We start from the raw sequence: 25,026 nt of genomic DNA on the forward strand, positions 1-25,026 counted from the left end.
CTGAGGTGATGGCTCCATGATGTCATCAGGCTCTTGGGCTCCTTTTGATTTCTGCTCTTCCATCCTAGGGTGAGGCCCTTGTCTAGATGCTAGTGGAATTCCAACCATCAGGACTGTGTTCCAGGTAACAGGAAGGAGGAAGAACCATGGGTAAGAGCACATGCCAGCCACCCCTTCTAAGCGCCTTTCCAGGAAGGCCCATCCACTGCTTTGGCCAGAACTGGCTCATGCCACACCCCCCACCTTGTGCCCCACCCTCTTGTCTACAAGGGATCTGAGAAGTGTTGTTTTTTCATCTGGGCATATTGCAACTCTAAGAAGTAGGAGTCTATTGGTAAAGGAGAAGGGAAATTGGGTAGGGGAAGAAAATTATCCTCATTGATTCATGGAGCTGGGAGTGGGATCCATTCAGCTAAACAACATGGCTGTTAGGGAGGAACTATTTCATGTGGCCACATGGACAACTCTAGCTGCAAGGGAAGCTGGGAAATGTAGCTTTACAGCTGGGTACATTCCTGCCAAACAGAAAGGATCCTCTTTTTGTAAGGAAACAAAGAGGATAAAGATCTGTGGGGTAAACTGCTAGCACTGTTTGCCACAATTACCCTAAGGCCTCTCTAAAGAGTGGATTTTCTTAGACAGCTCCTTTGTTCCCTTGAGTTCACTGATGGGTTTAGAATTCAGGTTTTGTGGTAGGTTGGGGGAAAGCTGAATTGCTCTGTAAGAGATGGAGAAAAAGTGAAACTCCAGGGCCATCTGTTCTGAGAGGAGGAAGGGAGTTGAGACTTGCCCTGAGCAGAGGGTACCACCCAAGGAGCAGCAGGCAATTAGGCTGGAGAAAGCTAGACCACCAAAGTGTAAGAAAAGCCATCTGTTTGTACACTGACGGCTCAATGGGGGTGATTCTCTTGGAGGATCTTGCATTTTAGGAAAATGCCACAGTAACAGGGGTCCTGTTATTCCAAAGAATTAGCCAGAGTGACATGGTGGAAAGAGCATGCGTTTGGGAGTCATATTGACCTGCTCTGCCATCTATAAATTGTATGAACTTAGCAGAGTTACGGAAATGAGCCTTAGTTTCCTTATTTGGAAAAAGAAGAGGACTAACACCTACCTATCAGGAGAGATTCAGGTAATGGTTTGGACACCCAGCTCATGGAAGCAGCTCCATCAGCATTAGCCACAGTTAGCAGTAGGGACCCACCTGGTATGTCTTTGTATTTCCCACTGGCCCAGTAGGAGCAATGCATACAGGTGCTCCTTGACCACTGAAGTGGACTACTTGGGCAGAGTTATGGAGGTGGAGGGGGCCCGTCTCTGAGATCCGTAGACCATTGGGGACACTGGTGTGATGGTGGCAGCCTAAAATGATCATATATCTTCACTGGCCCCAACCCATTTCTTAACAACTTAGGAGTGTCTTCCTTCCTACTAAGTCGTGGGCATGCCCTCATAGTCTGTAGGAGCAGAAAGTGGGTTACATGTTACCATAACGTCTCTGCTAGTGCTTCCGGCAAAGTCGATTAATGACTTTATAGCTGCTCTTACTGGCAGAGCTGCCCCATTTAGTGAGAAATCAGATTTAAAACTTCATTCAGTATCCCATTAGCACCTACTGTGTGCCAGGTGCTGGGAATAAGAGACATGCCCCCATCCCACGGTTCAAAGCTTAATCTGTCTGAGAATTGCTGCTCTACCCCCCAGATAATTCTCTTTAACCCCAGGTCTTTACCACCTATTCCCACCCCCCCGCCCCACCTTGCGCTCCTCCCCTGCCCCGACACCTCCTCCCCCGGCCCCCACCATTCCTAGGAGAAACCCTTTGGCCAATAGGATGGCAGCAAACTAGACAGATCTGTTCCAGGCTGGAAGGGAGAAGGGTTCACTAGCACCTCAAAAGAAAAGCAGCTCGCTCTTTATTCCATCTGGCCCCAAGATTCCTCTAACACTAGAGGGCAGTCTGGGCCTACGGACCTAAGGAGGCCTGCCTTCCTTCAAGTCCTGGTGAACTGCACCCCCACTGCCAGCCTCAGACTGCTCACCTGCAGAAACCCCTTTACCTAAGAACACAGGATAAGAGACAGATCACTGTTTGGACCTTGATTCCACCATTAACTAGCTGTTTGACCTGGGGCAAGTGTCTTAACTTCTCTGAACTTTGATAAGACCTATCTGTAAATGGGTTTTGTGAGATTATATGTAAAACACTCAGCACAATATCCAGCATATGGTAAACCTTCAATAACTGTTAGCTGTTATTTATTCTAAGGAATAAATTTATGGTAAGGAATAGCTTTCTCTTGGTTCTGGATATTGCTGTGTTATTTAGAGTCCAAACATCTCTTCCAAGGAAATGAGGTGGGGATACTCTTAGGCGATATCTATTATTTACCAGGCAATATAGTATGAGCCTTGCAGATGATGCTACCACAATGGGTGTAGGGGAATTGTTATCCCTATTTTACAGGTACAGAAACTGAGGATCAGAGAGGTTGAGTAAATTGCCCAAGGTCACACAGGAAGTGGTAGAACCTGGGTTGGAATCCAGACAGCTGGGCTTCAAAGCTCCTAACTACCACAGTAGGCTGTAGCTGCAGTATTTTCCAAGAAGCTTCTTGTACATTAGCCCAAAGCAAGTTGTAAAGCTGAAGAAGGAGGTTGCCATAGCTACTAACTGGACCCCTTTTCAAGTAATCAGATCCTCAGTCTGCTCCAGTTTTGCAAGAGGAGATGCTTGTCTGGAAACTCTTCTCAACACCTGCCCCTGGAGGGAGCCGACTGCACCTGAATAATTTAGAGAGTCTCTGGACACTTGATATAATGAGCAGGTGTGGATGCTTCTCTGACTTTCCTGACATGCCTTTACTTACCCCTTCCCTCCCCACCCCAGTTGCCTATAAGGAAAGGGGCGGCATTGGCCTTCTCCACATTGTGTGTGTGTGTATGCCTTCTCCTTCATTCTCCATCCCAAAAATTATTTGTAAGAAGTGGACCATTTTCCTGGTAAATTTCAAAATCATGTTGATTTGAGTTGAAGTTGGTAGTATAAACAGGAATCTGGTAAATGGATAAGTTGTCTTTTTCTGCTGATACACCGTTCCTTTTCCTCTATCCTAAGCTTATACAAGTCAAACCTAAAGACTGAGCTTGTATAAATGAAAAAAAAAAACAGATAAAAATATGCATACTATAGATTTCAACTATGTAAAGGGAAAAAAACTATGCTTAGAAAAAAGACTGGAAGGAAATATGAATATAAAGGTGCCACTTAGCCCATAGTTAGTTTTTAGGCCATAATAGCATATGGAATAGCAGAGTAGCAGTTATTAATAAGTTCAATGATTGGGGTCATGAGTTTTCGAGGATCTGCTCCTCGCTCATGCACCCTCCCTTGACCGTCTGTCCATTGTTCCGTTTGTCTCACTTCCTGTTCATGGGCCAGTTCGTGGGGTCACTGTGCAGACCGAAACTGTCCTGGGGAGAAGAACTGCCTCCAGGTCTGTTCCCGATCCTCTCTCTCTAGTCTGTGACTCTGCATTGTTATCAGCACCCTTTGTAGTACCCTGATTAGATTTTAATGTGAAATCAAACTGATTCCATTGAATCCTAATTAATTATATTTTAATCACGTAGCTCTTTACAGCGAACTATTTGAAAACAATTAGCTATTAAGAATCTTGTTTTTAAACAATATTTATTGACATGGGGGAGAAGCTCACTACAAAATGTTGAAAAGAAAAAACTAGGCTATAAAAACAGCGTGATTAATATTTCCCAATTATATTATATATATTTGGTTAGAAAAAAGACTAGAGGAAAATGTATCACAATATTATGAGTGATTCTTACTGAGCAGTGAAACTACTAGTGAGTTTTGGCATTATACATTTCTAAGTTTCCCCGTTTCTATTTTACTACTTGGATTATTTTTAGAATATTTTTCTCGTTTTCATAGCTACTAATATTTACTCCTATGGGAAATTATTGGTACGATGGTGAAAATACAATTTTTGAAAATAATCTTTTACAACTAAAGAGAGGCTTAGTTTTCCATCCCATCCCCCTTTGCAGCCTGTATTTTGCAGACAAGAAATCAAGTCTCAGAGGGTGAGTTCAGACCAGAACTTAGGCCTCTGTCCTGTGGGGGGATTGTGGCCTCTGGGGAGAGACTGGGCTAGTTAGTTGTAGGGCACCTCCAGCCTGCGGTTCTCAGTCTGTGTGTTGCTGTGCTGGCTTCACCCCTGTGTTCACAAAGCAAGAGAACTTCAGGAAGCCTGGAAGTGTTTCTGCTCTGGGTGCTTCACTGGACTCTAGTTTTCCTTCCCTAACTCACAAAGTAGACGACATCTCTGACTCCGTGTTTCCAGATTCTGTTTCAATGCAGACAATTAGATGGTAAATAATTCAGGAGAACGGAAACTGGCAAAGTGGTGTGTGATGTCCAAATAGCTATCTTGTTTATCCTTGGGGTAAACTTCAGGCTCATCTGCAAGCCAGCAGTCCCGGGAGTAGGTGAAATGTGCAAACACAGGAATCTCTCTTTTTCCATTCCCTCCCATCTTTGAGTATTGTTGAGGGTGAGAACATAGTCTCCCAGTTTAAATTAAAACAGCGTGGTTTTGGCAGAGAAACTCAGATGACTTCTTAGGCAAGTCTGATGTTCCTCCCACGGTGGGTTGGGTGTCTACAGTCCAGAAGCATCCACCTCTCCTTGGGGTGAAGATTCATGATCCAAAGCTGAGGTCTCAGCACCGTCACCATCCATCCTCCTTCTTTTCCTCTGTGCAAGGGGGGAGATACCTTTCACTGGGCCCTTCTAAACCTGCCCCTCATTAAAGAAGCAGTCTTACTTAAGACTGAGTTACAGGTAACATAAACCACCTCCACCTTGCTTAAGAAGGCGAGGATAATGTGTTATATCGACATAGGGTGTCTCATAAAAGCCTAAGGGCAAAAAAAATAATGAAGCTGGCCAATCCTCTCAAGAGACTGGAACTAGATCAGGAGAAATTTGTGGCTCAGGCAAGCAAACCACAGCAAGCGCGAGTGACTGGAATCACACTCCAACATCCCCTGGACACTCCTGTGCCTCTCCTTTCTGTGTGAGAGCTTCCTTTCCTCTGACTGAAGACTAGCTCCTTCCATGAGCATGGAATGTAGCCAGTGGAAGCTTCCAGACTTATTCTCATGGCTTTGTCCCACCTCCCACTCACAGCAAAAATAAAAAAGCTTTTAGCTCCTAATTCCAGTGCAGGATTCTGTTTGGTCTACTTGGGCTGCCGGTCCTCGCTGTGGTGGGGATATAGAGGAGGGACCATGGCAGGTTCTGGGTTGATGCAGTCATATACACCTATGTGACTGACCATGGTTAAATCTTGAAACAATTTCACTGGACTTCCTCTTTTGAATAAGATGTAGTATGTAGCAACAATCCAATGTGCCTGCTGAAAGAACTAGAAAAAACTGGGTAAGTTACAAAAATCGTATCTTTTTGCCTTTTTAAAAAATTGAGTTCATAATAGTTTACATCACTTTGGAATTTCAGTTGTACGTTATTTCTTGTCTGTCACCATATAAGTGCTCCCCTTCAGCTCCTGTGCCCATACTCCACCTCTCTTCCCCTGGTTCTCTTTGTCCGTGTGTTTGTTTATTTTCCACATATAAGTGAAGTCATATGGTGTTTGTCTTTCTCAGTCTGGCTTATTTAACTTAACAAAATACCCTCCTGGTCCATCCATGTTGTTGCAAATGGGATGATTTTGTCTTTTTTTATGACTGAGTAGTATTCCGTTGTACATGTATACCATATCTTCTTTATCCAATTGCCAGTCGATGGGCACTTGGATTGCTTCTATGTCTTGGCTACTGTGAATAGTGCTGCAATGAACATAAGGGTACACAGGTCACTTTGGATTGTTGATTTCAAGTCATTTGGGTAGATAGCCAGTAGAGGGCTAGCTGGGTCATATGGTATTTCTATTTTTAGTTTTTTGAGGAATCTCCATGCTGTTTTCCATAGTGGCTGCACCAGTTTGCATTCCTACCAGCAGTGTATGAGGATTCCCTTCTCTCCACACCCTCTCCAACATTTGTTACTTTTAGTCTTAGTGATTATAGTCATTTTAACAGGTGAAAGGTAATATCTTAGTGTAGTTTTGATTTGCTTTTCCCTGATGATTAGTGATGTTGAAAATCTTTTCACGTGCTTATTGGTCATCTGTATATCTTCTTTGGAAAAACATCTGTTCATATCCTCTGCTCAGTTTTTGATCGGGTTGTTTGTTTTTTTGTTATGCAGTTGTGTGAGTTCTTTGTATATTATGGAGATTAACCCCTTGTCAGATATATGATTTGCAAATATTTTCTCCTAATTGGTGGGTTGTCTCTTTGTTTTGGTTCTAGTTTCTTTTACCTTGCAGAAGCTGTTTAGTCTGATGAAGTCCCTCTTGTTTATTTTTTCTTTTGTTTGCCTTGTTGGAGAAGACACGATAGTTTAAAAGATCCTTTTAAGTTCGATGTCAAAGAGTGTACTACCTATATTTTCTTCCAGAAGTTTTATGGTTTCAGCACTTATCTTCAAGTCTTTGATCCGTTTTGAGTTTATGTTTGTGTGTGGCATGAGGTAATGGTCTACTTTCATTCTTTTGCATGTGGCTGTCCAGATTTCCTAACACCATTTATTGAAGCGACTATGTTTTCTCCATCGTATGTTCTTGGCACCTTTGTCAAAGATTAGCTGTCCATAGATGTGTGGTTTTATTTCTGGGCTTTAAGTTCTGTTCCATTGATCTGTGTGCCTGTTTTTGTACCAGTATCATGCCGTTTTGATCACTATGGCTTTGTTGCACATTTTGAAGTCAGGGATTATGATGCCTCCAGCTTTGTTCTTTTTTTCTCAGGATTGCTTTAGCAATTTGGGGTCTTTGGTTGCCCGATATGAATTTTAGTATTCTTTGTTCTATTCCTGTGAAGAATGTCCTTGGGATTCTGATTGGGATTGCACTTAATCTGTAGATTGCTTTGGCTAGTATGGACACTTTAACTATGTTTATTCTTCTGATACATGTGCCTGGAATCTCTTTCCATTTCTTTATGTCATCATGTATTTCTTTCAATAATGTCTTACAGTTTTCATTGTATAAGTCCTTCACCTCCTTGGTTAAATTTATTCCTAGATATTTTATCTTTTTGTTACAATTGTAAATGGAATTGTATTCTTGAGTTCTCTTTCTGTAAGTTTGTTATTAGAGTATAGAAATGCAACTGAGTTTTGTAAGTTGACAAAAATCATATTTTTTAAAGACACTGGAGAGTTGTAACAGCAAAGAGGACTAATGGACTAAAATTCTGGAGATTAAAAAGCCTTTTATAAATGAGCTGATAATCTCTGACCCTTTTTTCTCTGGGGGTATTTGCCAAATCTGGGCGCAGGCCACGGATAGACCTTGGCCTGGGCATAAGATTTTTACTGGGACAAAGAGAAACTGGTAGAGCTTTTGGTGATCAATGTGATCTGGTGTAACATGGGAATTTAGAGGAGCTCTAAACACATGGCCAGTTTTCCCAGCAAATGGGACATTTGCTGAATTCTGGGATGGTGCAGGAAAGGCTGGGCTAGAAGTGTCTAACAGCAGAGAGAAATTTGCCATAGACGTGCAGAAGGTAGGAAACCAAGTCCTGTTAGAGGGAGGAGGGCTGCATCAAACATAAGATGGGTGTCCTCCTCAAGACATTTGCTAAAATTTGAAACTGTATGGGGCAAGAGACCAAAGAGCCTGAGCTTCTAAGAACAGAACTGAATCTTCCACAGGCTTTCAGGGTTAAGAAGACAGAGACCTGCAAGGCTGCCAATCAAAAGCTTGAGTGGGCTCCCTTTAAGAAACGATATGACTAGGACTAACTAAAACTGCAATGGAGCCCCCACACAGCTGAATTCCTGACCAGATTGAGATGATCGGTCTCTCACCCCATCTGCTAACAGAAGGAAAAGAGAATCATCACTGGAGAAAAATGTCATCATCTACAACTTCTATGGTTCTTTTATACAATTGTGAGACACACAAAGAACAGGGAAACATGACCAGTAATTAAGAGAAAAAGCAGACAAGGAAAGCAGACCCGCAAATGATTCTGATATTTGAGTTAGCAGACAAGGATTTATAATAAGTAGAGTCATGCACAGCATAATGACATTTAGGTCAACAATGAACCTGATAAAATTATGCCATGGTCCCATAAGATTAGAACCACATGGCCTAGGTGTGTAGTAGCTATGTCATCTAGGTTTGTGTAAGTACACTCTATGGTGTTCGCACATTTCAATGATGAAATCGCTTAACAACACATTTCTCAGAACATATCCCCATCACTAAGTGACACATGACGTATTATAAACATGTTAAGGAAAATAAAGGCAAAGAACACAATATATGTATGTAAAGAATTTCAACAGAGAATTGGAATCTATAAAAACAAATCAAGTAGACCTTCTAGAACTGATGCAATATTTGAAATTAAGAACTCATTAAATGAAATATTTCCATACCAGTGGGTAAATACCTACTGGCTCAAGCCTCCTGAGTTTCCTATCCTCCACCTCTATGGCCATCTGGCCCTCCCTGGGACACCTGGACTTCCCCATGATGCAACAACTCCAATGAGTTTGTTGCTGACCCAGCTGGGGGCCTCGGGATCCTGCTTTACCACTGCAGCAAGTGTTCCTTCTGATACGTTGGTGTCTGTGCTTTACCATTCGCCAACTCTTTTGATGTCACCCTTTGGCGTTATCACTGCAAATCCCCACCAGAACCAGATGGTTGAAGTTTGGGAGAAGGAATTCCTCAAAGAGGGAAATACCAGAGTAAGAAGAAAAGTGGAAGGATGTGGAATGGGAGGTTTGTTCACTTATGATACTTGGAAAGCCAGAAATCTGGGACTAAAGCCTGTGTTTACTCAGTTTACATTGTTATAAGTTTCCTTTCCACTGTGGCCAAGGAGAATTGAATGAGCCATGAGAGAAGAGATTGAATGAGGTGTTGGACTAGCTAAATAAGTTGGCTACGTTGCTTGGTGTCTTGAATCTGATTGACTGGTAGCTCCTACACCAGTTCTTCTCATGAAACACCCAGGATAGCCTTAGTGACTTGCATCCCTCAAAGGCAAAAGGATCTAGTGAGGCCTAACTGCCTCCCAGAGTTTAGGTTAAGAGAGCAGGTTTTAGAAACAGACAATTCTGGGTTCAGATCCCATATTGACCATCAACTGGTTGTTTGACCTTGAACAAGTCACTTTACCCCTCCGATGTATCTCACAAGTTTTGTAGCAGATACTGTTGGTTAGCTATCTCACAGTTTCCTTCCCTCTTTGCTGGAAAAGACCTAATGTTCTTTTGCAGAGTGTTTTACCTTTTCCACTCTCAACTTGAGTGAATCATGCTTGGGCTGGTCCCATCGCAGTAATCTTACTGCCTGGTCAATGGTTGGATTAGGCATGTGTGTATGACCCAGTTGTGGCCACGGAGGTGAGAGGGGTGATCAACTGGAGGTTTCTTGGAAAGCTATTCTTGTACTGAAAAAAAGAGAGACAAGGAAGAGCCCGTCCCTCTGCTAAACATTGTCATGTTCCATATGATGCCTGGAAATTCAGCAGCTATTCTGCAGTCACGAGGGGTGGTAGCCTGGAGACCCAAGTCAGCTGAGCAAAAAGATGGGAAGAACCTGTCTTAATGCCATCATCAAACTTCTAATTTAACCAACCCTGAAGCTGCCCTTGCTGGGACTTCCTGTTATGTATAAAATAACTCATTTCCTTATGTTTAAGTTATTTTGAATTTGAGATTCTCTTGTGTAGAATCAAAAGCATTCTAACCAGCCCAGGATTGTTTCTGAGGATTAGAGTCAATCAAATAATTTATGTAAAGCACTTAACACATTTCCTGGGACATAAAGTGCTTAAAAAAATGATAAGAAATACTATTATTATCATCATTATTTTTTTCGTTATTATTATTTCTAGTTCACCTCGTTGCTTCAGCTCTGGTTAGAGGCAGAGGATAACAAGTCTGGGATTTAAAGATATGATGACGGGGCTGTGAGCGTCAGAGGGAAAGGGGTGGATCCAGGTGCTTTGGATCCTCATCCAGACCTCCTTCTAACAATGTTGTTAATTAAGGGCTTTCTGTTTGCACGTGTGTGTACGTGGAGGCAATAGAAACAGACAGGTTAGCTCAAACTAATAAACAGCAAAATTTTTTTCAAAGGCTATAGAATCTGTCACTTAATTGAAGGAAGAAATTAACAAAGAGGATTTAGGCAAGGAAGGAATTAGGACAACTCCAGACACCTCAGCAGCCAGCATCCGTGGACCTCATGCCACTGGTGTGACTGTGTGAGAAAGGCTCAGCCTTTGCATCTCTCTGTTGAGTTCTCAGATGAGACAATTTGCGCGAGGTGTCTGCACCATGATTAATCAGCTATAGCCAAGGGGCAGGGTCACAAAGATGTGGCAATTAGGGAGGGTCACCATGGATTATCGAGACCCTTCTGAGAGAAGGGAGAACCATGGTGAGTCCAAAATGTGTCTCATGCTCTTTCAAAACTGCAGGTTTCCACCAACTTTAAATGAAAAGCAGCAGCTCCAAACCAAATTCTAAGCATGCTCAGACTTCAGGAATGCCAAAGAGAGTCTGTTTTCCATGATGACTGGGAAAGGAAGAGGAAAAACTGGGGCGAAGGAGTAGACTGGACTGTGAAGTCTAGATCTCCCTACTTAGGGCATCCAAACACTGAGTTGGACTGTCCAAGCCAGAAGGACCAACACTGCCCCGATGTTTGCGAAAGTGCAAATCCTGCCGTGTGTACCATATGTCTAAGTGTTTAAAGCCATAAGTCAAGCTATGCCCACTTTTTTTTTTGCCCACTTTTGTCGCATGCTCCCAGCCAAGACTTCCTCTCCCCTCATAGCCCACTTCTTTGAGATTTGGAAGCTAAAGGACTCAGGTTCGCCTTGGCTCGTTCCTGCCATCTGGACGCCTGAGTCTCAGGGACCACAGACATGCAGGGGCGGGGCAGAAGCTGGTCCCAGGCCCAGGACTCCTGGGTGGTGGCTGGATGAACCCAATCGCAGGATAGAGACTGACCCACTTAAGCTCCCCTAGAGTTGGGACAGGCAGGTCACCCTCCCTCACACCTTACTTTTCCAACTCGACAGTTCCAGGCACTTCTCGGTGCCTCCCAAACCTCCACCACCCCAGCCGAGGAGCAGAGAGTAGGGCAGGGGCACAGGCAGGAAGGCAGTTATGGAGGAATCAGTTCTGTCCAGGGACCCATTGAGTTGATTTGAGGGGCCCACTTTAAACTGAAGGGGGCACTCTTTCCCTGACATCCCAGGGCAGAAGCTGTGATTTTTGTCTGCCATTTCCCCCCTCCCCCACTCACTGGCAGCCTCAGCCTTCATCCTCTGGCCTGAGGGGAACAGTTAGGCCCACACACATCCCCTCCCTCCTTGACTCAATCAGTCACCTACCTTTCAGAAAACTTTCCTGTGAGACCTGAAAAGAAGAAAAAACACTCTGTGTCTCAGTGTCTATGATATGTGAGGGCAAGGGAGGGGTTCTTCTTTCCCTGGTCTGAGGGCAGTGCTAAGAAAGACCTTAGAGATTATCTCAGAACTGGAGTCCACAGAAAGTAAGAACCTATCAAACAGCACTGGAGTTGGTCCAAAAGGACTCAGGAGCAGACCAGAGGCTCACACAATCCCGCTGGCCAATAATGGGATAATCAATAAAGTTTATAACTGCATTGAACTCATACTCCTTAAATATATTTAAACCCATGAGTTCATAATAGGGTCTTTTTTTTTTTTTTTTTTTTGTGAGGAGGATTGGCCTAACATCTGTGCCCATCTTCCTCTATTTTTCTTTTGTATGTGGGTCACTGCCACAGCATGGCTTGAAGAGCGGTGTATGTCCGCACCCAGGATCCAAACCTGTGAACCTGGGCAGCTGAAACAGAGTGCACTAAACTTAACCACTGCTGCCACCGGGCCAGCCCCCATAATAATGCTTTTAAAAAATTCATTTGTCATCTTTTGAAGGATGCTGGAGAACCAGCCCATCATTTTGAAACTAGTAAATAAAGGGAAAGAAAGAGAATTTATTATACCATTCCTTTTCTAACTGTGTGTCAGGATAACAAAATAGTTGATTAGGGGAAGTTTTTCTTTATAGAAATGTATCAGACATAAATATGAAGTTTTTCTTTATAGAAATAAATGAAGAAGAAATGAAGTTAGCACATCAATATTTTTCAACTCTTGATGAAATAATAGATCTAAGCAGTGATCATAAATGGCTGCCAATGTCAAAAAAAGAAAGATGACAGGGCGTTATCTGCCTCCTGATGGAAATAGAAAAAGCTACCTATGAAGCATTCTTGACCGAAAAATAGAAACTGGAACTGATCAAATCTTTTCATGTAACTACCAGTTAGTAGGAAATACAAGGTATACATTAGATGATACTGTGGAGAGGCAACCAGCAATAACCAGACTGTAGGAGACTCTAGAACAAGAGACCTGGTCCCTTCAATAAGTAAGTCACATGTGTGTGTGTGTGTGTGTGTGTGTGGTGGGGTGACTCTAGATTAAACAAAGGTAAATATACATATCACCCAATTGTAATCTTTAGGTCTTAATTTAAGCAAACTCTAAAAAAACATTTTTAGGACACGAGGGAAATTGGAACACTGAATTGACATTAGATGATATTTAAAGACGTGGTGTTCATTTTTGGGGTATGATGATATTGTATTTACAAAATACTTGTCTTTCAGAGTGACACATTGAAATATTTATGAGTGAAATTACATGATGTCTGGGACTTGCTTAGAAACGATCTGTGGGGAGGTTTAGAAGTCAGTTGGGCGGGAGCATAGAAAAGCTAAACCGGCCATGAGGGATGATTTCTGGAGCTAGGTGATGGATACACAGGAGTTTATTGCATGTTCTTTCTGCATTGGTGTATGTTTGAAACTTAATGGGCACTTAAGGAGATGCCACCCTGGGTGCTAAGATCTCAAAAGGAAGCAGACACCATCCCTCCCCTAGAGTGTCGTACAGCCTGATTCCCAAATTGTATCACTCAACACCTCTTTCCTTATTCTTTCTCCTAGCGAGCTCCATGTTTGAATGACGGTGATCACTAAATAAATGCATTTATTATGTAATAATTTAAAAGTACTATATCTTTGGAGTGGTTTGAAATGTCCAAACATTGCTTCTTTTGTGGAACCTTAAAGGAGGTCTTCGCTGGGGACCCGAAAGTGGTCCACTTTTTAATTTTACGGAGGTGGAAACTGAGGTAGACAAAGAGACAGCCAGGGTCACCCGTTGACAGAGGACAGAACGGAGCCTGGTTCTCCTAAGCTAGGTTCACTGCTTTCTCCAGTGCACCACTGTCAGCTGAGCATAGGAGGTGTTTTTGGACTGTGTAGATGATCTGGTTTACTGTACTAGAAGCAGTCACTATATTAGCCTGTCACTTTCTCTTTTTAAGGCTGAGCTATGCCAGTTCTTTCAACTTTTCTTCATAGATTTTATTTACTTGCCACCTTTGGGGACTATTCCAAAGCTGTCTGACACATTACCACTTTGTTTAAATTTTCCCTGGATGACAGGATGCTTAGCGCTTCTTTTTCTCGTCCTTCTTCAGCTAAGAGTGGAAATAAGTGAAGAAGTGAAGCACAGTCGACTCTTGGTTCTCTGGGTGCAGGTTGGGCAATTTTCCATCAATCATGGTAAAAACAAAACAAAAAACTCCAAAGCCACCATGTGATAAGGGCAGAACAGCAATGAGCAGAGGCCACAGTGGGTAATTTGGTGTCAGAATGTCCCTTCCTTCCACTAATCCCACAGCATGTGCAGGTTGGTTTATTGAGAAATGTCTATGTATGAGCGTTTAGTACTTTATTTTGGATGCTTGTCACAAACACTTTTACTGAAATTTTCCAGCATTAAAGTGCACTTCAGCCATGTTTCAATTGCCACCTCTTCTCCATCAAAAAACATTTTCCTGTCAAAATGGCAGAATCGCATCTCCTCCCAAGCCTTCTGTCTAGCTGACAATGTAGAGCGAGTAACCAACTTCAGTTGCCAATGTCCCCACATGCAAGATTGAAATCTTTAAAAGCCCTTTTGGATGGTACTGTGGTCAACTCTCATCTCTGCTGGGAGTTATCTGGTTTCCTTCCTGAATTTCCATCAGGGAGAAAAAGAGGATTGATCTGCCCACAGTGAAAACAAGAAGTGGCTTTCACAGCAGCCGATTGGAATGGAAAACCAGGATCAGACCCACCTCCAAAAAGCTATCACGTGAAAAGAGATGAAGTTTCAGTTATCTGCTCCAATTCAAGAAGCTCCAAAACCTTCTTAAAAATCCAGAATTGCTTACATAAATTAATAAAAGAGGAAACAAGAACTATAACTAGAGCCAAGTTCTGTCATTGCTACCCTCAAGGGTCCAGTAGAGTCTTTGAATTGCAGTATCACAGTTAGTTTAAGAGCAGGAGATGAAGAGTAACTATCAGTACCATGACAGTCCCTCGGGACAGGGTGCCCCGGCAACCCCCAGCCTGCCTGCTTGGCCTCAATTCTTTCTTCTGATATTCCCAGGATACCTCCCAAGACAACCTACTTCTCACCCTGCTTCCTGATTTTCAGTGCTCCACTTCCAACATAGAAACTCAAGCCTAATAACCACAACTACATATTATATAAGCTTAGCAAACAAGACATGGGAGAGAACTCTTCCGCATTGGATAAAGGTTATTTATTTATTTATACAAAACCTAGAAAAAAATCATAATTAATGGCAGAGTATTAGAGGCCTTTCCATTAGAGTCAGAAACAAGACAGACGACTATCGCTGTAGTATACTAATGCAATGGGCAAGAAAAGGAACGAGACGCATACACACAGGTGAGAGGGAAAGAGAACTTCCTGTTCTCCTCTGTCCTCACTGCTGATGGCTCCTCTTCCAACCTTGATTTTTACCGCTCAGTCTGTGGCAAGGAGCAGAGGGAAAATGGCCTACAGCTTAAGGTGCCCGTGTGGTGAGAGAACTAGCATCTACCGATTTTCCTGTTACCAGGTTGATCATTTCCTTTCGGCTCTCTGGAGCTCAGGTAACCAGAATAGAAAACAAAATTTTTTTCCTTAAAAACAGAACTTTACTAGTTAGAGTTTCCGTGATATAAAAAAAGATGGGGGGAGGGGGACAAAAAAGCAAGAAAGAAGTGAGCAAGAAGGACAAGTAAAAGAGAAAGGGAGAATGGATGTGTGGGGGAGGTATGGATGTGTAGCAAGGAGCAGGAGATGTAGAATCTGAAGTGGAGAGTGATGATGAGAAAATGGGAAGAAATAACAGCCAGGGAAACATCTGGATCCAGGACCTAGTATCATGACTGAAGGAGCGTGGAGGTGTCTGAGATGGAGCTGGGTTAGCAGGAGGATTTGACTAGGAAAAAGTGGCTTGGAGGGCACAGAGAGCTTTTAGGTTCACAGTAAAGTCTGGGGAAGCTTCAAATCCTTAAAGATCTGCCAGGCTCTGCCAAGAGGTTTATACCCATGTCTCATTTAATGCAACCCTGATACTGACTCTGTTATGTATGTGCTCTTATTTTTTCCTCTTGTATAGAAGAAGAAATTGGGGTTTAGAGAAATTAAGTATTTTGCCCAGGACCAGTCATTTAACAACAAGTGGGGCTGGAATTCAAACTTGGGTCTGCTGACTCTGCAGCCCTGGCTGATTAATCTTCAGCTTCGCTCTTCCAAATTCTTATCTGGCTTGACTCAGTTTACCTTCCAAGACTGGGAGTATTCAGGGTGGTATGGGAGGGACTGCTGTGCCTTATGTTGGTAGGTAAAAAAAATTTTATCAACTAGTGAAGTTATGGATGCCAGTGGCTCTAAAATCCATGTCAAATGAGGAGCTTTTGGAAGAGCTGGGGTTGATTAGTCTGGAGGAGAGAAAGGCGGGACATTGGATATTTGAGGGACTGACATGGGAGAGACAATCATCTCTTGAGTTGTTCTAGAGAAGAGACAAGTGGGTGTGACAGGGAAGCTGATTACAGTTCAGTTTTGGGTCAGACTTTCGGTTAAGGATTTCTGAAAATGGGTGAGCTGCTTTATGCTGTGGAAGCTCCGCATTACCAAAGACATCCAAACCAGGGTTGCATCATTCATTTATCCATTCATGCAAATTTTTGTGGAGAACCCACAATGTGCCATCTCTGTTCTAGAGACTGGGGTACAAAATGCAACAAGACAAATGTGCTCACTACTCTCCTGGTGATTTCATTTTAGTGGGGAAAACAGATAATAAACAAATATAGAGACAATTATACAAACTACTGATAAATCATGATGTGTGTTATAAAGGAAATGAACAAAGACCTGAGATCAGAAATAATGAGGGAACTGGCGTGGACCCTGTCAGTGCTCCACCAAGGTTCCCTGTTACGGTTTCTGTGTGTCCGTCCCCCAGCTTCTGTGTACTTTTGCTGTAAGGACTAGCTCCTGCAACTTTGTTCCAAGGATAGCCCTTGGACCGCTGGAGCTCTTTGCCCACATGCACAGAGAGCTCCTAACCCTCCCTAGCCCAGGACTCAGCTAATAGAGCAGGAGTGTGAAAGCCCAGCCCTTCGCTTTTAGGAGGAGCAAAGTCTGGATGCAATCCAGGCTTCCAGGCTTCTTCCTTTCTTGGTGTCTTCCGATTCTCCCTGCAGCTTCCGCCACTCACTTACCAGTTTCTCCTGAGGCACTTTTTAAATAAAATGCTTGCTCATGAATCCTTGTCTCAGGGTCTGCTTCTAAAGAACTCAACTTAATATAGGGCGAGAGTGGTGATCTGATTTACATTTTTGAAAGGTACCCTGGTTCTCAGGAGAGAATAGACTGTAGGATTGGAAGTGTGGAAGTAAGGACACCAGTGAGGGGTGAGCAGTCTAGGTGATGGAGGGAGGAACCTTGCTCTTGGAGGGCGGCAATAGCAGGAAGAGGAGAGATTTAAGATCTGTTTTGAAGATGGAATTGACAAAGTTTACTTGGAAATAACTGAAGGAAAGGGAGGGATCCAGAATGTCTCCTAGATTAGATGTAGGGATATTATGGGTAGAAATCCCCCATTGGGTAGGAGGTAGAACTAGATGACTTCAAAGGCCATGAATCCATTTGCAAATCCGCCGGCAATGGCTAGATTTAGCAACCAAACAAAATATAGGAGTTGGAGGTGGCTACACATGAGAATAAACATAAAAACAAGGAAATGTACATAGACTGGCAGGTAGCTTGCAAAACATTGTTAAAGTAGCCCAGATTCCTTTTGAGTTATCTAATAGGGTGTTTCCATTCCCTGCTCCTATTGTTCCCCACCCACTTGAACCCAGGCCATACCTGGTGTTTTGAAATGTGCGGTGCCTTTCTCTAAGAGGAAAGTGTTTTGTGAGAATCATGCTGATGGTCTTGGCTTGGCTATCTCATGCTCTTGCTAACTGATCACCTTGCTTTTTTAAAGAAAAGATACTAAGCTGTTGCTGTTGTTGTTATTGCTAAGATTGACTGTGCACCTACTAAGTGCTAGGCTCTTTGCTTAGAACTTTGCGTATAAAATCTCATTTAACCTTCGTGACAACTCTTTGAGGTGATGCTCTTGTGTATTCCTTTTGGGGCTGAAGCCATTGCAGCTTAGCCACTTGCCCAAAGTCAAATAGTCTGAGAGTAGCTGAGTTGGGATTTGAACCAGAAGTCCCATACCAGACCCCAAGTTCTCAACCAGTATGATTAAACTGACTACAAAAAAGGAAATATTCCCAGGGGAGCCTGAGTACTTCCTCCATCTACACAGAAATCTAGTCACTCACGGCTGTTGAGCCCAGGGCAGGGGGGCAGGTTCTCATTGTCCCACCCACCAGAGCCTCTGGGCATATATGCCCACTGCCCTCTGTTGCTGCCAAGCCCCAGGGCCCCCATTCTTCATGGCACCCATCTCGTTCTGCTCTACAAAACAGGCTCCATGATCTCTTTCTTGGGTTTCTTAGGTTCTTGGGATTATGAACGATTTTCCACATTTTCTAAACCTTGTACAATAAATAAGCATTGATTGTATAATTTTTTAAAAAGTAAAACTAAAGCATGTAGCATTACTGAGACAGGAATTCGAGCTGTGTATCCCACAAAATTATTGCCTCCCTCCGGCTTCTGTTGGTCGAACCCCTCAATAAGGTGTAAATAACCCTGCACTGTTTTACCCAGGCATCTCACAGGGCCACCACCTGGCCCTGCAACTCCCTGTCCTAATAGCCATATCCTCCTGGTCTCTGCAGCACATTTGGTTGGTTTTTGATGTCTGATACCCGCAACGCAATTATGGGATTGGCTATAATTATGCCTGCAGTGATATTATAGGATTGGATATAAATACACTTGCTACATATGAAGAGAGTTTATTTCTGTTCACAGTTTACCATCTGGCTGCAGTACACCCTTTCCTAGCTAAGAGGGGGAAGAGCACCATTCAAGCCAGAGGTGAAACAGGACTCAGGTCGCAGGCTTTAAGTAATCAACTTCCGAAAAATCCTATCAAAGTGTGTGATGGGCCATAGTGTCGGGAATCACAGGAAAGAGGCACCAGGTTTGTATCAGGTATATTGTTCTTCCCCTGCTCGAAGCTTGGAATGAAACCCCCCTCCTCGCAGAGGTACACATGTCTCTACCTTCTGCCTGACTTCCCTCTCCAGTTCAAGTCTTTCATTTCCACCCACCTGCTGGATAGTTCCATCTTCCTGTCTGACTATATCATACAACTAAATTCAGAATTATTTCCTAGAAGCCCAAACTAAGTCTTTCTCCTGACTTACTTATTTCTCTTAATGGCAACATCATGATCCTAGTCATCTAGGGGGTCATCTTTGGTCACATTCTGCTTAGGACCTTGTATATAGCAGAAAGCAAGTCTTGCCACACCTTCCTTCATAAGTTTAGTGCCTAGATCTAGCATACTTCCTGGTTCTCAGTGATTAATAAATATTTGTTGAATGAATGGATGAGTAGATGAATGAAACATCTCCTCTTTTCCATTCCCCGTGGTCACCTGCCTAGTTCCAGCCCTTATTACCTCTCACTTGGATTATTGCAGTAAGCTTCCAACTGGTTATGCTGCCTCTGGCCTTTGTGGGCTCTCATTCATCCTGCTGCTGCCACCAGACCAGTTGTCCTTACATGCCACCTCCATTACACCCCTCCTCTGTTTAAAAACTTTTGGTGAATCCTCACTGGCCACCAGATAAAATTCAAAACCATGAGCTTATCTTTCAAGGCCATTGCATTCTAGCTTCAATTAACTTCTCTAGCCTTATGCCTAAAACTATTCACATTCCTAAACTCTCTGTTCTCTTTTCACACACCTTGCACTTGACCATTTCCATAACTATATTCAGGCCATTTCCCTAGGCTGGACTGACGTTCCCATGTCTGTCTGTTCTCCAGAGGAGGTAATATCTGAGCTAAGACTAGAAGAATGATTAGGAAGAATCATTACTTTATTTAACAAATCCTGAATTTCCACTCTGCTAGGTACAAATTGATCCAGTCCTTCCTCTTGAGAAGAGACTTAGCTACTTCAGATTATCCACAGGTTCTCCAGAACCGTGAAAGAGCCTCACCCTGAGCCTGCTTGCTCAGACTGGGTCTTGGTTCTCTGCCTGGCCCTCGGTTCTCTGGCCACCCTTAACCTGCTGACCCCATAGGGGAAATTCGGCTATTGTTCATCCCTAATGGTTGCCTTGCAGCTAGCTAACTGGCCAGGCCTATCGAACTCAGCTCCTTGTTTGGGCCCCAGTTCCTACAGGATCACCTATCCGGCATCAGACTTTGTGTTGCTTAGTCCCTTCTATACTTCCCTGAGCCAAACCATTCCAGTCAGGCCTCTGAAGTGGGCTTCCAAACAGACAAGGCATCAGTGGAGGCCTGACCCTCCCAGGCAACACCATGACATCGTGGAAAAGGCCTGTTTAGAATAAGCAACTCCAATATATTACAATTTTTTAAAAGTAGGTTATAGAACAAGATGTATTACATGGTCTTTTTTTTTTTAAATAATTCTGCATTGAGAAAAATTTGGCAAGATATAAGTAAAATTTAATAGAGATGATTTAAATTTTTTCTTTTTGCTTATCAATAGATCCTAATGTTTTTAGAATCATATCTTACTAGTAGAATATTTAGGGGAAAATAAACTTAGTGGCACAAAAATGATATTACAAACATCACTCTATGTTTTGTGCTTTATAAATATGAATTATATCAATACTTTTGTGATTTACTCTCTTGGAAAGTTCACATGAAGTTCCTTGCTAGTTGCATGACCTGTTACAGAGGGTGCTCTAGAAACATACAGGCTAGTGTTTGCTTACAAAACTGAAAGTCCTCACTTCTCACACATGTTGGCTGCCAGGCTTTTCTGTCACAGTCACTAAATCTTGGCATTTAGCAACCCCTGGGCACATGAAACCCTGGGTGAGAGAGTTCCTCTGGCCTGGCCTACAGAAGCTTAGACAAGAATTGTCACAGAAGCATCAAAACAATAGAATGTGATGTCGTGGGCATCCGGGGGGGAAATAACGCTAGATTGAAATGCATTTTTGCATCATTGATTTTCCCTGTTGATTGAGCCCTGTTTATCTCATTTGGCAGATCAGCCTCAAAGTGCATGAACTATTTGTGCCTCATTGGTTTCCAATAGATTGATTTTGCTAGGATTGCGAATTGGCCATCTTGAATGGCAGTGTGCAGAAGCCGGCTCTGGCTCAGCCTCAGGGTCACAGGGATATGGAACAACAGCAGCCACTGCAGGCACCGCCACTGGAAAAGAGACTGGAGGGCTGTTCTAAGGCCACCAAGACAGCAGTGCCTTCAATCTTTTCTGCAACCAGGCAGGATGAAATATAGATCTATAAGGAAGGAAACAAGGGTCATCTCTGCTCTCTTTTCCTTCTCTCTCATATATTCTCCTTGGCATCTCCCGCCTCTTTCCCCTACATCCTTCTCCCTGTCACCTTAGTCCCCCTTCAAAAGTAAGAAAAATAAAGGCACTATTTTAAAAAGAAAAACGTAAAATAAATAAATTTGAAGACTAGTTTATAAAACAGAGAATGCTGAATTCCTTACAATATAGTGAAAAAGCAGAGTATAAAACCGATCATGTAGCATGCCATGGCTTTCTAAAAAGTATACATAGGAAAAAAAAGATTAAAAGGAAAAAAGCAAGCCAAACGGGGAGAGTGGTAGCTCTTCACAGTAAGGATATGGATAATTTTCATTTTTTTCCCTTAAACTTTCTTGCATTTTCAAAATTGTCTGAGATGAATAGCAGTATACTTATCCTCAAAAAATGTTTATAAAATATATAAAGTGATAATACACACATAAATTAATAAAGTGGCCCATGCTTTTCGTTCAGCAAGGTGTATTGGCCTCTGTCAGTTAAAATAACAGAAACCTAACTCAAGATAGTCTGGCAGTTCCTCAAAGTTAAACACAGAGTTACCATATGACCGAGCAATTCCACCACTAGGGTATACCCAAGAGAAATGAAAATATACATCCACACAAGAACTTGTACACGAATATTCATAGCAGTATTATTCATAATAACCAAAAAGTGGAAACAACCCAAATGTCTATCAACCGATGAAGGGATAAAGAAATTGCTGTCACACATACTGTGGAATGTTATTCAACCATAAAAAGGAACAAAGTATTGATACACACCATAGCAAGGATGAACCTTAAAACATTATGCTAAGTGAAATAAGCTAGACACAAAAGGCCATATATTGTATGATTCCATTTATATGAGATGTCCAGAACAGGAAAATGTATAGAGATGGAAGGTTTATTGCCGGGGACTGGGGGGAGAGGAAATGGAGGGTGACTGCCAACAGGTGTAGGGTTTCTTTTTGCGGTGATAGAAATGTTCTGGAATTAGATTGTGGTGATATTGCACGACCTTATGAATACACTAAAAGCCACTGGATTGTGCACTTTAAAAGGGTAAATGTTCTGGTATGTGAATTACATCTCAAATTTTAAAAAGTGTGTCTATCTCACTGTCTTGTAAATGTCTATGTATTTATCGATCTCTCCTAGTAGCTTGTGATCGTCTTGAGGATAAGGACCTGTCTTGCTCTCTGGTTCTCCAGCACTGGGTAGCGGACCTGGAACAGAGTAGGTACATGATATGGGTTAGCCGAATGGTTTGAGAGTTCTCTTCCCACAATCCCAGGGCTACCTGGCTGGCTCTGCTCCCCACCCTCAGTGAACTGTCCAGGTGTTAGAAGCCCTAGTCCAGGTATAGCAGACTCTGGAACCAAAGAACGGAACAACCTACAGTTTGAATACTAACTGGTGGAATCACATTGTTTAACCCCATTGAGCCTTATCCAGGGGTCAGAATGAGTTGAACAAAGGAGCTGCCACTGACCCTTCAGGGGTCCTTACTTTCCTCCTGTTGGAGGGTTCACTATGAGTAACCCTCCTTCTTTGGAGGTGGCAGCCTGGGCTGCAGCGGATGCTGGGATCTGGTTCTAGCATGTTTTCTGGTTCTGCTGTGCTTCTAATCAGGATCAAATGAAGAAGTGTTTGGTTCTTTCGGCCTAAAGGAGGAAATAGGTGTCTCTGTCCACTTCTCCCATGTGCAGAGTCCAGCTGCTCTCACTCCCTTGGCTGTAGGATGTGATTCTTTTAGATTACCCCTTTGCATGGACAGAACCAGATAAACAGGTAGGCTATGCAAGCACTGCTTAGATTGCCAATTTGAAGAGGGCTCCCAACATCCCTGGAAATAGGTGACTTTCCGAGATCTCCTCGCACAGAAAGCCATGTACACTTGGATGACTTGTTCGGTTCAGCCAGTTGGGGAAGCGGGAAGCAGGATCCCTGAGGGGCATGGCACTGGGACTAGATATGGTCACTAAACTGCTGTTCACAGAAATGGGTCAAGGTAACCGAAGGTTCAGGAGACAGGGCAGGCCAGTCGAGACAGGACAGACTTGTTGAGGTAATGGAGAAAGGACTGACACTTGATAGGTACTCGCCATCTTCCCTTCTGCCCTTCCCCCACACAGCCTTCAGCATCTCCTCTTGATAAATGTGACAAAGTGTTATTAACCTTCCCAGGGCACCCATGTGACTCAATTTGGCCCTGTGAAATGAGTTCCCTCAGTGAACTCTTCCAATCACCTCTGACAAGCTTCCAACAGCCTCCAGAATGTCAGTTATTCCCTTAACACCATTGTTGTTGATTTTTTAACCTTGTTAAGGTTACATTAGTTTAGTGAGGCTAGTTGCCCTATTTCTGAAGTTGCAGTATTTTCTCCTCAGGCCATTTAATGATCTCCCTTCCTCCCTCTTGCCATCTCTCACTTTCTCTTTCTCTCCCCTGCTTCCCTGTGCCACGCTCTTTTTCCTCCTTTCTCCCTTCTTATTCCTTCTTCCTGGCTTCCTTCCTCCTTTATCTTTCCAGCCTCAATCAGAATGCCTCTCTCAGAGTTGTCAGCTGTATCCACCCGCCCCAAAAATAGTTTTCCCAAGTAAACACTTCACTGACTAAATTACTTCATAGTAGTAAGTCTTCTAAAGTAAACTCAGCAAATTCTATTCAGTGAAGCCCCTGACCAAGATCTTCCAGCAGCTGCCTTCAGATGGCCCCTCTCAAACCCCTGACCTAGGGCGGGCACATCCACTGATACAGTGGAAGTGGAGAGAAGTTTATTCTGTACTTCTGATTTCTCTCAAAGGTCCACCCAGGTCAATATTTTAAATGTCTTATTTCGACTTGAGCATAACACAATCTCAAAGCCACACTTTACGCACTTGGTCAAATACGCTACAATTGTATAGAATTGGGATTCGATTATGTATACATGTTTTCATCCAAGCAACAACACAAGACATGCTGGAGCAAGTGTTTTTAGATTGATAAACAGAGGTCCGGTGACTGATTCATGCTCATCTCGGGCCTGCTCCTCAAGCACAGCGATCCCCATGGCTCCTCGCATTTCTACCTGGCCCCGCAAACTTCTCCTGACCAACCTCCATCCATCTCAGCAAAATTCCCTAAAGCAGCATCTGCCAGCACTGACCTCCAAGGAATGTGGAATTCTTGGATCTAGTGTTCCGCGATCTTCAAATCAGTTTTGTGCCCCCTGGGCACAAGAGTGTAGATTCCTTTTCTCTCGGTAATTAATCAGTAAGAAACAAGAGAATTGGTTCTTTAAGGAAGTTTGGTTCTTTCTACTACTTGCTTCACTTTCTTCCAGATACTACAAAAGTAATTAGGTACAAATAATTACCAGGGTTTTAGTGACATAACAGCTAAAGTCTGGAGTTCATAATTCCTTTGTCTCATTTGATTTTCTTCTCTCCTAGACTTCTCCAGCTGATGTGTCTGAAAATGACCATGGTCAATCTTTTGGGTAACTGGGGAAACAAGTTACCGAAACCAATGCATTTTAAGAAAGCACCTTTCACAACTTGGCCTGCTAGTAATATCAGTAATAATATCCACTTAGTGAGTGCTTATGTGTCAGGCAGTGTGTAAGCACTTTACACGTGTGCTCTCATCTATAGCTCACAAGTAAACCTTAGGAAGGTTGTGTTTTCCTCATGTTACAGATGAGGGACCCGAGAGCTTGCACAACAGTTTCATATTAGGGCACTGGAGCCAGGATTCCGCCCACAGGCTTAACCACTATGCTTACCGCCATCTCTAGATCATCTTGTCTATTCCCTCTCTCCCAGTCTGTGTGACCCTGAAGATGGAGGAAAGGAAGCTCTGGGCTGTCCTCTGCTGCCTCTTTCCCCAAGTCCTCCCACTAACGGCCTGCTTAAGGGATGATATCTGTGATCCTGGTTTGTGTGTTCCACGTTCCTGCCTGATATTTTTATTCCTCTCCAACAGCGGAAGGACTG

At 43.1% G+C, this 25,026-nt stretch overlaps 1 long non-coding RNA gene across 2 annotated transcripts; it reads left to right on the plus strand.

The window, feature by feature from the left end:
- Window positions 1-64: 64 nt before the first annotated feature.
- LOC138915857 (uncharacterized) lies at window positions 65-21,179 on the plus strand. Of its 2 annotated transcripts, XR_011422242.1 has the most exons (3): window positions 65-150; window positions 18,517-18,688; window positions 20,749-21,179. It is a non-coding gene; the product is annotated as an uncharacterized lncRNA (long non-coding RNA). The 2 variants fall into 2 exon arrangements; XR_011422241.1 differs by lacking the exon at window positions 20,749-21,179 and having other exon boundaries at window positions 18,517-19,096.
- Window positions 21,180-25,026: the final 3,847 nt, after the last annotated feature.

This window comes from Equus caballus, chromosome 1 (genome assembly GCF_041296265.1).
Source record: "Equus caballus isolate H_3958 breed thoroughbred chromosome 1, TB-T2T, whole genome shotgun sequence".
In the NCBI taxonomy this organism is placed as follows: domain Eukaryota; kingdom Metazoa; phylum Chordata; class Mammalia; order Perissodactyla; family Equidae; genus Equus; species Equus caballus.